This window comes from Musca autumnalis, unplaced genomic scaffold, assembly GCF_047663935.1.
Source record: "Musca autumnalis isolate F117 unplaced genomic scaffold, ASM4766393v1 scaffold_4, whole genome shotgun sequence".
Classification (NCBI taxonomy): Eukaryota; Metazoa; Arthropoda; class Insecta; order Diptera; family Muscidae; genus Musca; species Musca autumnalis.
The window spans coordinates 53,709,650-53,723,515 of NW_027411977.1; the positions used below are offsets into that span (position 1 = coordinate 53,709,650).

The 13,866-nt window shown below is 36.1% G+C and overlaps 1 protein-coding gene across 12 annotated transcripts in view; it reads right to left on the reverse strand.

Annotated features, from left to right (window-relative positions):
* LOC141403450 (protein alan shepard-like) overlaps positions 1–13,866 on the reverse strand; it is a 684,579-nt gene that overhangs the window by 114,261 nt on the left and 556,452 nt on the right. The window lies entirely within an intron of this gene.

The following is a 13,866-nucleotide window of genomic DNA, read 5'->3' on the forward strand; positions in this document are numbered from 1 at the left end:
GAAGGTTGTGACGTTAATAACTCACAGAAATGACTGAAATTTTTTTATTTAGTCGTCCATGGTGTTATAAAATATTCCAGAGGGGAATTATCAGTAGACAGCGGAATCCTATGCAAATGCATATATGGTTAGGATGGTCGTGGGGAAAATCTGATTAGACAGAAACTCGTTTTATTACAAAATAAAACGAATTTGGCCCAGAAATTTTTGCATATTTTTCATATCGTACATATTTGCATAAAATGAGCATATGCAAAAATTATTAAAAGATTTGTGGTCTAAATATCCCACCGAAATAACTGAAATTTGGTACTTAGTCTTCATTGAGGGTATAAAACTTTCCACCTGAAATTTGTCCGTATAGTTCCACATCTTCATATAGCCCCCATAAAACGATACCTCCCGATTTTCGGTATTTTGAAGGTTGTGGCTGTGGTTATTCATTTCTCATTTTATTGATTTTTCTGAAGAGAATTTTAAACAGAAAAATTGTACACACAAGCATTTTTGTACCTATTTTTGAAATATTTGTTGCATAAGAAAATATGTAAAATGCATAAATTTTGCAAATGCAAAAATTTATGCATTTTGCAAACTAATTGTTCCATTTTACTTCAATACAACTCGTGGTGGAGGGTATAAGAAGTTCGGGCTGGCCGCTCTTATTTGTTTATATTAGTTTTGTATAAAAGTGGTATACGTTCTCTTAATACCTTTACTAAACCTCAAAATTAAATATTTTATGTACCATTTCTTCGTCCACTGTTACTGATATTATTTCCTTTCAAACCAACTGTCATGGGCGCCACACAGTGAGACTGGCTTATAATTAACTCTCTCTTGGTCTCTTCTCATTCGTTGCCATCGACAATCGACAACTCAGTCATCAGATGTTTACAAAAACAACATCCGAACAGTACATCCAGTGGATACAGTTGTTTTTTGTTTTGATTGTATTTTCGGTATGCGGTATCCAAAGTGCGCAGTCTCCGTTATTCACCTGCCCTTCCACACACGTACGAGCTCACAACAGACTACGCCGCAAAGATTAACAGCAGACAGGGAGTGTTTCCTATACTCTCAGAGATTTTTCTTTGTACGGAATTTTAGCATAACATTTATTTCAATAGTGGTAGTGGTGTTTTTTTCTTCTTCTTGGATTTCGCAGAGTTTATTGTTGGCTGGCTTACAGCTGGTTTATCGGGTTGTTAACTGCTGACGATGATGTTAATAACAAACAACTAGCAGTTGGCCCAACAACAATAAATGGTCCAAACGAAAAAGAAAAACGAATAATAATTAGAAAATATGCCGGTTTTTTCGTTTCTGGCCTGAGTGAGAGCTAATTTTTCAATAAAAACAAACTTTAACATTTTAGACAAATATGTATAACACACTAACGTCGTTGTTGCAACCCATATGCATGCCCCCACTCAATAATTGATACATATCTTTGTAATGCAGTCGGTATCACGGTTTTTATAGAGATGGGAGAGAGAACATAAAACCGGCAACAACTTTTGAATCTCTCTTGGGTTGGTTAAAGCGGAGAATTAAGTCATTCTCAAAATGAATGCAAATTTTAGTGGAATGATCAGTTGCGGGTATTACCAACGTTTTTGTTGTTGTTGCTGTTGTCGAATGGTTTGTTTGAAACCTGTTCATTTGGATCTACATATGAATGTTATGCAATAAATGACAAATCTTTGTTTTCTGCAACACGTTTTAAACTGCACTTTATTTTTGTTTTAAAGAGACGTGTGTATCTGAAGAGGTTCTCAATTGAAAAGGTTAACAGATATTCATGTGTGATTCATAATTTTGATATTTACTGTGGGGCGTATCTAATTAACTGTGTAATTAAGCTATAAAAATTTTGGAAATTTTGAATAATTGGGAAATTTTTATTCTAAGAATTATAAACATATTATTATAGGTACTTTATAGCGCAAACACGGATTCAGAGGGAGAAATTTGAAGGTTGTAATAGATTAACATTTTCGGAATCGATCAGTGCACATATCAACATTACCAGTAACTGACCATTGCACAGTGCTCGAGAATGTTATTTAACTGACTGTAAAATATTTACGGAATCTAATAATACGCATGGGGTGCCACCGTGGTGCAATGGTATGCACTCCTGCCTTGCACACTAAAGGTCGTGGGTTCGATTCCCCGGCCAGGCAACATCAAAAATTTCAACGGTGGCATAATACCCCTCAGTAATTTTGGCGACATTTCATGAGTATTTCAGCCATGTAAAACTTTTCTACAAGTGGTGTCTTAGGACACGCCGTTCGGACTCGGCAATAAACAGTAGGTCCCTTATCATTGAGCTAATACATATGAATCGGGGTGCACTCATTGGTATGAGAGAAGTCTCCCTTGTCCCGTATGGGATGTTTGTGGAACAATTATTATATTATAATAATACGCATACAAGTGTTGCACGAAAAGTTTTTTGCCTACGCAACACCGTGTGTTTCCAGCCACACTTTGATTTTTTTTTATCGTGTTGTTATAATGTGTTGTTTACAGTTCACGAAGCTCTTGAACCAACTTTAGATTAAAGGTGCTTACACTTGGGAAGTTTTTGCGGATTTTGAAAATACAATGTTCATAGAAATTGCTTAGAAACCGCTAGCCCTATCAAAATGGAACTAAAGAAATTTTTCTCTAAAAGACTTTTTTACGATATTTTCGTATGTTCTACCATTTTTGAGATATAGAGGTTCAAATTGGGACAATTCACTGACTGCATCGTCACCTTATATCATAAAGGTCTGTCTTGTAGGGAATTTTTACAGCTACAATATTTTCTCCAATCCCATTTCGGTAGGACTAGCGGTTTCCAAGCAAAATTGTGAAAACTTAAAAAAAAACCCTAAAAATGTGAACTTTAACCGCGATTTATTTAAAAAACGCGATTTTTTTGTTTTTTGATTTTTCTCGTTTATGAGCATTGTAGTTTCACAATCCGCAAAAACATCTCTGGTGTAAGCTTCTTTCAATTAAAGTTGGTTCAAAAAAATCACTGTGCAAAAAATGGAATTTACTTGTGAACATTTTCGTCCGATAATTATACCCTCAGCATTTAGGCTACAGAGGGTATTTACACTTTGATACGACCAAAAATGTGCCTCATCGAAATAATGGTTTTAGACCCCAAGTATGTTTGTACGATATCCGTTTCAGACAATTTTGAGTAGATCTAGCAATGTCCGACCGTCTGTCTGTCTGTCCGTCTGTCTGGCTGGCTGGCTGGTGCGCACGATAACTCTCGAACGGATCAATCGATTCGGTTCAAATTTTGGTTATCGAAATATTTTGTCCAGATTCGATTTAAGTTCGAAGGTGGGCCATATAGGTCCAGTCCTTCAGGTACCTCCCCCACAAATGTTCAAAAATTGTCGCAAAACTTGTGCGCACGATAACTCTTGTAGGGAATAACCGATTTGGTCCATACCTTGCACATCGTGTAATTTCTACCAAACTTAGATGAGGTTCCAATATGGACTCATCGGTCCACTCCTTCGGGTACCTCTCACGCAAAATTTCGGAAAAGTTCAGTTTAGGACCTGGTCTCTAATCGCTTTGATTTTTACGCAAGTTGTATTCGCTGTCCTCTATACGACGCTATAAGTTTCATTAGGGGCAAGTCCATAATTCCTGAGAAAATAGCCTGAAAGTTACAAAAAAACCCTATGACACCGTGTGTAGTGGTTGGAGCGCAAGATAACTCTCGAACGGATCTGCCGATTCGGTCCAAAATTTGCCTTTCGTAATATTTTGTCTAAACTTAGTTCAAGTTTAAAGATGGATTATATCGGTCCACTCCTTCCGGTACCTCCCTCACAAAAGTTCGAAAATGTACGGAAAATTTGTGCGTACGATAACTCTTGAAGGGAGTGACCGATTTGGTCGATACTTTGCTCATTATGAATTTTCTACCGGACTTAGATGAGGTTCCAATATGGACTCAATCGTTAAACCCCTTCGAGTACCTCCCACACAAAATTGTGGAAAGGTTCAGTTTAGGACCTGCTCTCGAATCGCCTTGGATTTTGTTGTAGCATCTTGTATTCACTGTACCCTATACGAACCAACTTTAGATTAAAGGTGCTTACACTTGGGAAGTTTTTGCGGATTTTGAAAATACAATGTTCATAGAAATTGCTTAGAAACCGCTAGCCCTATCAAAATGGAACTAAAGAAATTTTTCTCTAAAAGACTTTTTTACGATATTTTCGTATGTTCTACCATTTTTGAGATATAGAGGTTCAAATTGGGACAATTCACTGACTGCATCGTCACCTTATATCATAAAGGTCTGTCTTGTAGGGAATTTTTACAGCTACAATATTTTCTCCAATCCCATTTCGGTAGGACTAGCGGTTTCCAAGCAAAATTGTGAAAACTTAAAAAAAAACCCTAAAAATGTGAACTTTAACCGCGATTTATTTAAAAAACGCGATTTTTTTGTTTTTTGATTTTTCTCGTTTATGAGCATTGTAGTTTCACAATCCGCAAAAACATCTCTGGTGTAAGCTTCTTTCAATTAAAGTTGGTTCAAAAAAATCACTGTGCAAAAAATGGAATTTACTTGTGAACATTTTCGTCCGATAATTATACCCTCAGCATTTAGGCTACAGAGGGTATTTACACTTTGATACGACCAAAAATGTGCCTCATCGAAATAATGGTTTTAGACCCCAAGTATGTTTGTACGATATCCGTTTCAGACAATTTTGAGTAGATCTAGCAATGTCCGACCGTCTGTCTGTCTGTCCGTCTGTCTGGCTGGCTGGCTGGTGCGCACGATAACTCTCGAACGGATCAATCGATTCGGTTCAAATTTTGGTTATCGAAATATTTTGTCCAGATTCGATTTAAGTTCGAAGGTGGGCCATATAGGTCCAGTCCTTCAGGTACCTCCCCCACAAATGTTCAAAAATTGTCGCAAAACTTGTGCGCACGATAACTCTTGTAGGGAATAACCGATTTGGTCCATACCTTGCACATCGTGTAATTTCTACCAAACTTAGATGAGGTTCCAATATGGACTCATCGGTCCACTCCTTCGGGTACCTCTCACGCAAAATTTCGGAAAAGTTCAGTTTAGGACCTGGTCTCTAATCGCTTTGATTTTTACGCAAGTTGTATTCGCTGTCCTCTATACGACGCTATAAGTTTCATTAGGGGCAAGTCCATAATTCCTGAGAAAATAGCCTGAAAGTTACAAAAAAACCCTATGACACCGTGTGTAGTGGTTGGAGCGCAAGATAACTCTCGAACGGATCTGCCGATTCGGTCCAAAATTTGCCTTTCGTAATATTTTGTCTAAACTTAGTTCAAGTTTAAAGATGGATTATATCGGTCCACTCCTTCCGGTACCTCCCTCACAAAAGTTCGAAAATGTACGGAAAATTTGTGCGTACGATAACTCTTGAAGGGAGTGACCGATTTGGTCGATACTTTGCTCATTATGAATTTTCTACCGGACTTAGATGAGGTTCCAATATGGACTCAATCGTTAAACCCCTTCGAGTACCTCCCACACAAAATTGTGGAAAGGTTCAGTTTAGGACCTGCTCTCGAATCGCCTTGGATTTTGTTGTAGCATCTTGTATTCACTGTACCCTATACGAAGGTACAATTTCCTCAGGGGCAAGTACATACTTCCTGAAAAAATAGCCTGAAAGTTGAAAAACAAACCCTATGACACCATGTTTATGGGTGGAAGCGCAAGATAATTCTCGAACGTATATTCCGATTCCGGCCAAAATTTGGCCTTCGTAATATCGTTTCCATACTTAATTTAAGTTCGTAGATAAGCCATATCGGTCCACTCTTTCAGGTACCTACCCCACAAAAGTTCAGATATATTCGGAAAAATTGTGCGCACGATAACTCTTGATGGGAGTGACCGTTTTGGACCATACTATACACATTCTCATAATATCTACCAGATATAAATCAGGTTTGAATATGGACTATATTTGTCCATTCCATCCCGTACCTCCCACACAAAATTTTTAATAAGTTCACTTTAAGACCTGCTATTGAATCACTTTGATTTTTGTTGAAGCAACTTACATTCGCTGCCTCAATTACGATGGTAAAAGTTGTTTCCATACTTCTAGAGAAAACAGCCCGAAGGGTGTAGAAACCTTTAAGTACCATTTCCTAATCAACATTTTTGTACCCCCTAAATACATACATTTTTTGTGAAAAGAGTGTTTCAATTTGCACAGGCTGGGGGTATATCTCTGTCGGCAAAGCCGACTGATACTTTTTTACTTGTTTTTCACACATTTCGACGTGGATAATCACGGCAAGAGTGCACCGATCAAATTGGATCTTTGTATGTCGATAAATGGCCATCCAATAGCACTGTGAAAAACTGGTTTAATGAATTCAATCGTGGTCGATACCTTTGGAATTTTTGTTATTGAAAAAAATTGCACAGTTTTGTGGTTAATGTCTACCTGCGAAAACCATTTTTTGTAAAAGAGTTTTGCAGTGACAACGCTTGCTCGAAAACGAATGGGCCGATCTTCATATATTTTGGTGTGAGTTTTAAGAACCTAATAATCTTGTCTATAAGCGATACAGAAATTTGAAAAAAATAGTGACCTGCAAAAGTCAAAATTTCGATTTTAACGATTTTTGCCCAAAAATCCGCCAAAACAAATTTAAAAAAATTTAAGCGAGACAGAATTTCCAAAAATCTATTTTAACAAAACTAGTGACCTGTAAAAGTCAAAATATCGATTTTAACAAACAAAATTGACTGATTTTAGCCCAAAAATCGGCAAAAATATTAAAAAATATGTCTCTCTTAAAGACAAGGTTTTTATGTATTTAATAAGCTCACTAAAATATACGAAGATTCGTGCTATCGTTGGCAACGACTTCAAAAATGGCATTTCGAGAAAAATGCGTTTTAAGTTTTTATTTCGGTTTACATGAATAAAAAATGTATTTTTGGTAAAATTACAAGGAGTCATCTATTCCCATACAGGGGCTCTTCCGCCGACGATGCAGCTTCTAAGATGGAAATTTGGTGTTGCCTTCGCAACATTCTTCCTTCACGAGTGCACTCGGCCGCAAGTCTCTCTGACAGTGCAATTCGTACTTGGTCGATTTTTTTTAGCATATTCGTGTGCGTTTTATCCATAGCTTACTCCGATCGAGCTCAAATAAAATAACAATGATTTTGTACCTTCGTTAAAAAGATCAATCGTAATCTATGCTGCTAAATTTACAACGATTGCTCCACTTGAAAGGGGTTTGGTGCAAATTTTCAAAATAAGTTGATTGAAGCTTTCGTTGCTATTTTGATTGAAGCCGCACTTCACTTTTAAATTTCACTAAATTTGAAATAGCATTAAAAACAACTCAAAAGTTTGAAATGCGATATTCACCATCGGATCACGATTAACCGTCCCATCAACATTAGTTTGCAGTTTCTTGGCAGAGGTACTGAAGTTTTCAGGTTGCGATTCATCATCTCTCTTGCAGAACATAGACTTCCGTTTGTCTGGTAGTTATTTCCGTATTTTATATGTTCGTCTAAGAGCTCGTGAAATTTTTTTCTTATCCATTTTGAAAAGTATAATAAAATACACTGTTTCTTGTTATGTAGAACAATCTCTTTCGCTGACACTTACTAATAGAAAAAAATAATGAATGACAGGCTTTATGATATGAAAACGCCCATTCACAGGTACAATACGGTATACCTGGACCTGGAAATAAATGAATGACCGTCCACATGTATCATTCATAGGTTACAAGTGAATTCATTTCAGGGAATTCCCAACAGGTAGCTATTGTGAGGTACATTAAAATTATGAAACAAGTAAGAACGGCGTTAAGTTCGGCCGGGTCGAACTTGTTATACCCTCCACCACAAGTTGTATTGAAGTAAAATGTAATAATTAGTTTCCTTTAGTGTACGAAGAAGACTTAATACAAAATTTCAGCAATTTCGGTAAAACAATGGCTATTTCAAAACGACGAACTACACCGACAAATTTCTGACGGAAAGTTTTTAGGCTCAAAGAAGACTAAATACCGAATTTCCTATATTTCGGTAAGATAATCTGGCTAAAACTGAAAAAATACCGAAAATCAAGAAGTACGCTTCAATGGGGATATAGGAAGACGTTAACCTGTACCGATAATACTCTTCTGGAATATTTTATAACTCGTGGAAGACGAAATAACGAATTTCAGCCATTTCGGTGGAATATTGAGGCCACAACGTTCAAAATACCGAAAATCGGGAGGTACCGTTCTATGGGGCCTATATGAAGGCATGGACCGATAACGACAAAATTCTGGGGGAAAGTTTTATACCACCGACGTAGACTAAGTACCAAATTTCAGCCATTTCGGTGTGATAATGAAGCTATAACCTTCAAAATACCGAATATCGGGAGGTACCGTTCTATTGGTGCTATATGAAGGAGTTGACCGATACCGACAAAATTCTGAGGGAAAGTTTTTTCCCCTAAAGAAGACTACGTACCAAATTTTAGCCATTTTGGTCTGATAATGAAGCTAAAACCTTCAAAATACCGTAAATCAGGAGGTACCGTTCTATGGGGGCTATATGAGGGTGTGGACCGATACCGACTAAATTCTGGGGGAAAGTTGAATATCCCTAAAGAAGACTACGTGCTAAATTTCAGCCATTTTGGTAGGATAATGAAGCTAAAACCTTCAAAATACCGAAAATCGGGAGGAACCGTTCTATGGGGGCTATATCAAAACGATAAAAACTTCTGTACCAAGTTCTGACTCTCTATCTTTAAAATTGCGAGCTGAATCTTGATTTCAACAGACAGACGGACAGATGGACATGGTCAAATCGACATAGAATTTTATGCTGATCAATAATATATGGTAATATTCAAAAAAGTTTTACAATCGTTGAAGTTGAGGTTCACCATTTAATAAGTCGCGAACTGTTAATATATTTTATAAAATATGAATATATTTATATTAATTGAAGTGTTTTAGCCATGATCTCATAATATGGACCATAACAAATAATTTTCGTGGAAGCTGCGTTGGTGGTAATATAAAAAAATGGGAAAAATGTGTTGAAGTTTACAAGTTTTTTTATGTTCTTTCTTGATTTCTGTCCAAACCACGCAAAACTCAAACCTGTGCTCAAAGAGAGAACTAAAGAATACCCCTTGGGCAAAATGGTTCTAGTGTATGACTTTTCGATATATACAGTGCATCCCCCTAAAATTGATGCTGACATTTTGAAGTTTTGATTTCAGTGTTTTTCGAATTTTTCTTATAATTAGAGGGTGAAACTCGATAATAATCGAAACTGGTATATAGGATTGTAGAACTCGCGATTCCACGTCGTTCGATGTATATCTCATGAGTGTGCTCCGTACAGCTTCCTAGTAATAGGAGTCCAAAGGCGAAAATTTGGTGCGTAAATTTTTTGAAAAAACCTATTTTTTGGCTTTAAAATTTACAACTGTCGTACAGGTACCCTTGAACGCCGCGTGATTTTAGTTTTTTTACGTGCCGGATCTAATAAGCTCTTCCGCGTTCGAATACATCCACTAAAACGCCAGATACAGATACCCTGAAAGTAGGAAAATCTGCAAAAATATATTTTGAAAATTCCGCGAATTGAACCGCGATTTTCTTTGATTATTTTTACATAAATGTAATCCTTTATACGCGATTATTATATTTGCCAAAAAGGTGTGTCACAAATTACAAAGATTCGGGAGTAATATCCCTATTTATCCCAAAATAGAATGTGGTGGCACATCCGCAGTTCTTGACGAATCTGTCTAAAATAATTTATATTGACGTATTTTTAATAGGCGGCCATTGAAATCGGATGCACCTTATAATCATATGCACGTCGCGTAATTTTTGCCCACTTGTAGGTTTTTTGAATAGTAAGATGCAACTGATGGCACACTTTGTCCGCTGAATAAAACATGGGAAAATCCATGCATATTGATAGACATGGACTCCCTGTATCCGAAAAGCACATGCACCTCAACTGATTTAAACGGATTCGCGAATTACACGCTTTTTAATTTTTGTGTTTTTTCTTTGGTTGTAATTTCATTATTACGCTCTACTACTTATTTCTATTGCTTATCGCAAAAAGCAAATATACTTTCGCGATGACAAATTATTTTCCTTGTAATAGTTTTAGCAAAATACTTCAGCTTTTGTATGGAAAATTAGCGAAATAGTAGAATAACTCCCAAAAATATTTCTCCATTTTTTCGCATTTAAGCAAAATATATATTTTTGAAATAAATTTCTACAATAAGTTTTCGTCTTTTGTTGTTGCTGTAATATGCATGCAATGAACCCAATCTTTATAATTTTGGTCTCACATTTGTCTACGCGTTGTCTAGATTCTGTACGAATTTTTAATTAATTTTTTAGAGATTTTTGTGGACTCCAAATTAGAATAAATAAAATTTACTCCAAGATTTCTTCATTTTTTTTTTATTTTCCGCGAAAATAAAAATAAATTTTGAAAATATTTTAGCATCTACGGATAGATATCAAATTCTGTGAACGATTTATATATATATTTTCTTATTACAACCCAAAGGGAATTTTTAAATATTTTTTCTTTATAAAGGAACAAACCCCCCTATAACTTTTGGGTGCAGCATCCAATTTTGTGAACGCGAACATATTTGAAACCACATTTTTTTTCTTAACCTAAGTACCAAAAATCGCGGATGTGCTCGCAAAAAAAATTTCAATTTTTTCAATGGTATTGGAAAGGAAATTTGAAATTTACCATATACGCTCGTTAGCATAAATTCTGAGCGTATAAAAATCAAAATATTTCAGTTTAAAGTATGTTCGAGGATCTATTCGACATTTGGATCGAAGGTTCTCGTTGTGATGGTATTTAGATAGTATTTAGCAAAAGGAAAGGAATCACTCCTAAAATAAGATCCACTTCCAAAATGGACAATGCGGTCTATTCCTTTATTAATTTTTGTCGGTAAGTCCATACGTCCAAAAAGGTCAACCATGTTCTGAAAACCCCCTAAATACATAATTTCAATCTGTCCATTGATGAAAGATTCAATTCACACGAGCTGAGGGTATGTCTCTGTCGGGAAGGCTAACTGATACTTTTTTTTGCTCTTTCCCCCAGGAAAGTTATTTCTTCAATCTCAGCTTTTCTCACGGTACCCCTCTCGTTCTCTACGCGTTGCTACTGTTAGCAAAGTGGTCCTATATGCATTTTTCTCTTCGGTAGCAGAAAAACACTTGTGGTCATACCATGGGTTTCTGTTATCCAAGTATGGATTTTGCGGCAGTTGACATTGAGTGGACAATACTTTGACACGGTGCTGATACGTTATCGGGACGAGAAGTACTTTGATTAAGCATTTGGGACAGTTGAGTGGAATGTGCTGTGAATATCTGTTGCGATTGCAGCTTTTCGATGTCTAACTTCCGTTGTGTGTCTGTTCTTACCTTATTTGCTACGTTTAATCGTTTATGTGCTCTTGCTGCAATAATATTTGATCTGAGAAAATTATGATTTTTCTGAATGGTACAAATACTACCCAGCAAAAATTCGTATCCGTTAGTCGTTATGTAACCCATTACAAAATAATGTAAAAACAGATGGTGGTGTACGTGTTAGCGTTTAAACAACCCTTAATGTTCGTAACCGTGGCCGAGTGTGTGGTGTGTACGGCTACAAATCAGTAGTTCGTATGATCAAGACCAGCGGAGAGCGAAATAATATAAAACAAGTAAGAACGGCATTAAGTTCAGCCGGGCCGAACTTGTTATACCCTCCACCACGAGTGGTATTGAAGTAAAATGGAATAATTAGTTTCCTTTTGTGTATGAAGAAGACTTAATACAAAAATGCATCAATTTCGGTAAAACAATGTGAGGTACCGTTCTATGGGGGCTATTTGAAAACGTCAATCTATACCGACAAATTTCTGGCGGAAAGTTTTAAGACTCAAAGAAGACTAAATACCAAATGTCCGTTATTTCGGTAAGAGAATGTGGATAAAACCTAAAAAATACCGAAAATCAAGAGGTACGCTTCTACAGGGATATAGGAAAACGTGAACCTATATTGATAATACTCTTCTAGACTATATTATAACCTCTTGGAAGTCTAAATAATTAATTTCAGTAATTTCGGTGGGATACTGACGTCACAACCTTTAGTATAACGAAAACCTGGAGGTACGGATCTAAGGGGGCTATATCGAAACATGGACCTGTACCGACGAATTTTAGTCGGAAAGAGGGGCAATATGAAAGCGTGGAACTGTACGGACAAGTTTCTGGGGAACAGTTTTATACCACCTTCGTTGGAGGTATAAAACTGTTCCCCAGAAATACCACATTTCAGCCATTTTGGTGTAATTTTGAGGCCACAGCCTTCGGGGGCTATATGAAGGACAAATTTAGAGAGGAATGTTTTATACTCGTAAGTAGCATAGAATATGTGCTATAACTTTCAAGTCGATCGGAACAAAATTGACTGAGATATGAGTGTTGGAAGGGAAAAATTAATTGTTATTTGTATGTAGCATAGAAATTTAAAACGTATTTTTCTCGAAATGACTTTTTGAAAACTCTAGCTCAAAAACTTATGAACCGATTGTCATATAATTTGTGAGCTTATGAAGGACATCAAAAACTAGTCCTTCGTCGATCGATTTTATTTTTAAAACATTTCTTTGTCCGGTTTATGACCAGAAAATTTCAGTTTTTTAAGCCAAAAATTGAAATTTTGATTTTGGGTCCACCATTTCTGTGATGGACAGATATTGGCAATTCGGCTCCGAATTGTGAGAAACAAATTTCGTCCAAACATAATTTTGAGTGGATATGTTGTTAACCACTGAAACTTAGAAATGTCAAATAACACCCTATTTACTTAAAAGGCGTGCATAAAACCTACAAAATAACTTAAATCAGACGGTACCATGACATGAAGGCCATGCTTGACATCGAATGACAAACGTAATATACCCTCCGTTCTATGGTTGAAGGTACCTTATTCTTACCCTATTGTTATAACCACATTTGTACATTTTAAAAGAAACCCGAAACATTTTATCGTTCAGCTATTTATGGAATTAAATGTTGCTCCTCAATTATGTTAATTATAATCATAGTAATATTTTGTATTTTATTTGTATTTTCCGTTAAGAAATCCCTTCCTTTGCAGTTTTGCAAATCGTTTTAACTTGGCCTTACCAATAACTGCTGACCATCTTTACAACACCAAATATTTAATATTTTCTTAATTTCCTTTGCAATCTTAAAGTTTAATTTAATGCATGGTCTATTCTGAGGTCTCTGGTCAGTGGCATAGCAGGACAAAAAAAGTAAAATAAAAATAGAAACAAGAGATTCCATAACAGCTTGAAGCTGTGTTTAAAGAGCAACATCTAACCAACTCAAGTGTGCCCACTTCAAAATGAAACTTTTCAAGTAATTGTCAGTTTGTAGATGAAACTTAAAGAAGTGGATGAGCACAAATTTATTACACTAGGGAACAATGATTGGTGATTTTAAGAAATAGGTCTGTAAAATATTTTTTTTTACATTTAACCATAATATGAAGGGTATAAATAAATTAAAATTGATCAGCATAAAATTCTAAGTCGATATCACCATGTCCAACTTCTGTCCGTCCGTCTGTTTTTAACATAGAGCTTTATAATTTGGTATGGAAGTCTCTATTACTCCTAGGATGTTTGATATTGAAAATAGGCTATATCGGTCCACGTTTTGATACAGCCCCCATAGAACGGTACCTCCCGATTTTCGGTATTTTAGAGGTTTTAGCCT